At 43.6% G+C, this 4,799-nt stretch overlaps 1 long non-coding RNA gene across 2 annotated transcripts; it reads left to right on the top strand.

Moving 5' to 3' along the window:
- The first annotated feature begins 780 nt into the window (after window positions 1-780).
- On the top strand, window positions 781-2,495 carry LOC144582832 (uncharacterized). Of its 2 annotated transcripts, none has more exons than XR_013536278.1 (3): window positions 781-942; window positions 1,916-2,025; window positions 2,341-2,495. It is a non-coding gene; the product is annotated as an uncharacterized LOC144582832 (long non-coding RNA). The 2 variants fall into 2 exon arrangements; XR_013536279.1 differs by having other exon boundaries at window positions 781-842.
- The last annotated feature ends 2,304 nt before the right edge of the window (window positions 2,496-4,799 follow it).

The raw sequence follows: 4,799 nt of genomic DNA on the forward strand, positions 1-4,799 counted from the left end.
ACATAATTTACAGATTAAAACAGAGCCCCTAAATTAAATATGCTTTGCAGGCTGAAAATGTTGATTAAGAGTCTTTTCCTCGTTGAAAACTGACCGAATGCCCTGATATTGGGCACAGCTTCACCTAAGAATTTCAGGTGATGGAAAGGCCTTGAGCTCCTGCAGTGACTTCACCTTCTTCAGGAAGAGACATGTTTCCTTCCTTCCCAGAAAGTTTTCCCATCCTGGTAACTCTTATTGGGGTCTTGAAATTCTGGCAGATACAGTGTGAAAAGTTGTGGGATTCTGTGTTTAAATTCCCAGAGACCATGAACCAGGAAGGATAAGGAACTGGAGATGGGCTTTGCAGGTTTGAGAAGCTTGTATCCTTTTAGAAAATAAGTGTCATCTCAGGAATTTTTCACTCTGCAGATAAACAGATCCCTGCAGACCATGCCCACTTCCTCTCTGCTTAAGGCCCCTACTCAGCACCAAGCCCCTGACTTTTAGCAGGTTATTGCTCCTCCTCCCCTGGTCTACAGCCAGCCCAGGCTCCAGCAAAACAGCCCTGCAGGTCCCTGAAAGCACAGAGCCCTGCTCACCCTCAAGGCCTTTGGGGTGACTTTCCCAGGGGCTCTGTCTCCCATGGCTGTGCCAGGGTCTGGGCCCCACCATCTTATCTTGCATGTCTCCTCTCTGGACCTCTTCCCTGACAAGCTCTGTACTCCCAGATAAGCCCTTGTGTGTTTCTTCTTTGTGACACATAAGAGGATTGTGACTGACCATACATGTCTGACTTCCAGGTAGCTGGCGAGCTCCATGCAGTCAGGAGCTCTGCACAACATGCAAACGGGGACCTCAAGGTCCTGCCACGTAGATGCTTGATTATAAATAGAGATGTATAGATATGGATACAGATATGAATATGCATACAAAATGGATATGACTTGGATCTGAATATGAGTATGGACATGATATGAATATGGATATGCTATGGACATAGGCTATCAATAACATATGCAAATGGATATAGATATTATATTGATAGGTATATGTTATGGGTACAGATATAAGATGGATGTGGATATAGGTATAATGTGGATAGACATACAATGCAGATGTGAATATAGCTATGAACATGAATGTGATATGGATATGAATTTGATATGGAATGGATTTGATATGAATGTAGATATTATGTGGATATAATATGATATGGATATGAATATGGTATAGATATGGACATAAATACAAGTATAGATATAATTTGGATATAGCTATAAGGTGGGTGTGATAGGGCTGTAGATATAATATAGATATATTGATATGGTATAAATATATGTATATGGATACAATATCGATATAAATTTGATATGGACATGCACATGATATAAATAGGCATATGGAGATGATATGGGTATGGATATGAAATTAATATGGATATATATTTATATGAATATGGATACAGATATATATGGATATGCTATAAATGTGGATATAGATATAATGTAAGAATATAAGTATCATATGGATATAATATGGGTATGGATATGATATGGTATGATATGATATAAATATGGATTTAGAGATGATATCATGTGGATATGACAGGAATAAGGATATAGATTTATATGGATATTGTTATGATATAGACATGGATATTGATATGATATGGATATTGATAAGATAGGGATATGGAGATCGATATAGACATTGATGTAGATTCAGATCCAGATCCTGACATGGGTACAGGTGCAGATATAGATATTGAGACTAATTAGATGGCAGGTGCACAGGGATGCAGATGGCTGTGGATACAGGGATGGATACACACATAAACACCAGTATAGATGCAGATACAGATATTGCTGTCGTAGGCTGAATGTATGAGTGAGAAGATGCTCCTTAGACTTGACCTGCTTCCACCCTTTCTCAGGCTCATCCCAGCCAGCATGCTTTGGAACAAGTGACCCTCTATGAGGTCCCCATATCCTCACCTCTGAATTGGAGGTGCTACCTCAGAGGATGGATGCGCAGATTAATGAGGCAAGCATAGGAAACACAACACCTGAAACTGTTATTCACTTGCAAATGAACTCAGTGTTCCCCAAACCTGGCTAACTGATAAGGCAAGTCTTGGATACACTGGCTCAGCCCTTCAGCACTCAATCCATGTGGACACTAGAGCTCAAACCAGGAAACTGTTCATAATTGGGGTGGTCTATGCATGTCCCCTGTTGGCATGCCCTTAACTTACCTCAACAGGACAGAAGAAAGGAACAGTCAGAATGAAGAAAAATGAGGGCTACCTTTGGAATAGAAATGAGTTTCTCAAAACCTCCTCTTTCTTTCCCAATTAAGCATCACTACGTGGAGGCTGCCGGATCGCCAGGCACTAGAATGAGATGGAGCAGAAGCTGGCTGCCCAGCAAATTGCTGCCTTCACCTCGATGATTGTACATTCCCTCCAGCTCTAGCTGGCTTAACTGCAAATATCGTTAAATTCAAAATCTCTATCTCTCTTTCCCTCCCTCCCTCCCTGCGTGTGTGTGTGTGTGTGTGTGTGTGTGTGTGTGCGCGCGCGCGGTGTGGTACCTATTGATAGCCACAGGCAGAGCTATTCAAATGCACTGCACATTTCATGCTTTCATGCAATTTCACATAGTTACGAATTTTGCAAGAATGCAAATGAAGAGAAAACCAGGAACCAAGGTGGGTGAGTTGTGGGAGAGGGCATCAGAGGGTGAAGAGGTCGCTGGTTCTTTCCAAGCTTCCCTGAATCACTGGAAACTTGCCAAAGGCCCCCAAACCATTGCCTCTACCAGGTTGATGTATGCACCAGGAGCAATCATTGGGAGACGTTTAGAACCCAGGTGATCTAGGGTCAAGAGACATCTTGGAGAGGAGGTAGAGAAAACTTCCACCTGACTCTCACCCTGAAAAGTGGTCCGCTAGTCACAGTGACTATTGCAATCATTACTGAGCACCCATGGGCTAAGAAGTGTAGAGCATCTGAACACACATCATCATGAGGTGGCTCGCTGCTGTCTAGATCAAGGTTGGCAACCTGTTGTGCAAAAGGCCAGACAATAAATATGTTAGGCTTTGCTTACCAGATGTTCCTGACACAACTATGCAACTCTTTCATTGTGGCCATCTATAAACAAATGGGCATGCCTGCGTTCCAATAAAACTTTATTGACAAAACCAGGTGTTGGGTAGGTGTGGCCTGAGGGCCATGGTTTAACAACCTCCGATATAAGGGATCATTGCAAGAGTGCTTTAGAAATACCTGACCAAGTCTGTTGGAGAGATGTGGAATCAAACATGTAAAAACGTGACCACTCAAAGTAGACCTCAGTGGAATAATGGGTCTAGTTAAGACTCACTTCTGAGATGGAGGTAGGAGGTGGGACTCGATTCCAGAGGCGGGGCTCGGGCATGGAACCAGACTGAGGACGAGCTAAAACAGGGCCAGGGCAAAAACATCTTTCCAAGCAGACACGCCCACCAGTGTCAATCAAGGCAACACCCAGGAGTCACCGCCCCTTTCTATGGCAATGACCCAAAAGTTACTACCCCTTCCCTAGAAATTTCTGCATAAACTGACCTTTAATCTGCCTGTTATTAAAAGTGGGTATAAATGTGGCTGCAAAACTGTCCTGAGCTGCTCTTCTGCCTATGGGGCGGCCCTGCTCTGAAGGAGCAATAATGGAGCTGTAACACTGCCACCTCGATAAAGCTGTTTCCTTCTACCTGGCTTATCTTTGAATTCTTTCCTGAGCAAAGCCGAAACTCTCATGGGTTAAGCCCCACTTTGGAGCTCCCCTGTCCTGCATCAGGACAAGTGTCTGAGATGGGGTTCATCCTGTAAGGGCTGTGGGGAAGCTCTGAAGTGGCCTCTGCACAAGTGGAAAAGGCCACATGGGTGATGACTCACCTACTCATGGGACATTCCTTTGGAAGCATAAAGGCTGGGTGTTCCCAAGAGGGCAAGCTTCAGGGGCTCCACACCTACTCCTAGCAACGATACTCTTCTGATTTGCAATGGGGCTGCTGTATGTCTCAGTTTCTGAATTTCTGCAACACTGATTAATTATACAAGTACAAGACTATCCTTGTAAGCCAGTGTCACTAAAGCCATCTGGGAATGTCCCTTCCTTACACCTCTACAGACAACTAAGCAAAGCTTTCATAGTAATATTAGAGTAGCAGCCAGGTGTGTGAATAGAGGCCAGGAACCAAGAGCACACAGGAGCCTTGGAGGCAGAAGACTTGTGTGGCTGTAACTGCAGGGTGCGACGGTGGTGTTGGGACATGAACCACAGTATGAGAGAGGGGCTTCAGAAGTCTTCCCGTAGAGCAAGAGACCAATGTTGTGCTTTTTGCTCATGGCCCTGTGTTTGCATGTTTCTCAGTTGCACAGCCCATCAATGACATGCCAGCCTTAAGGGATAAAAATCCAGTCATAGACTTTCTCATGTCAGCCCACACAGAGGGACTCCTCAGGGACTTGGTCATTGGACAGACCATGGATTTAGTCTTGGCAAATGGATTTAGTTTCCCCAACCAGATGAAAGAGGCTCTGTTTCTGCTGCAGTCTAATCAATGCACATATGGGTTGCTTGTTCAATAAAAGAAACTAAGTAGGAGATATTTAAGGAACTTGAGAAGTGTTCAAAAAATCTAAAGCAAGAATGGTTTAACTGCAGATATTGGCATGCAGTTCTTAAGGTATGCAATTAGGAAAGATTGTACAATAATCAAGTCAATTAACAAGAGTTCCATTTTTATCCTCTTCATGGTCTAGGCCTGAGAAT

This window comes from Callithrix jacchus, chromosome 5 (genome assembly GCF_049354715.1).
Source record: "Callithrix jacchus isolate 240 chromosome 5, calJac240_pri, whole genome shotgun sequence".
Taxonomy (NCBI): domain Eukaryota; kingdom Metazoa; phylum Chordata; class Mammalia; order Primates; family Cebidae; genus Callithrix; species Callithrix jacchus.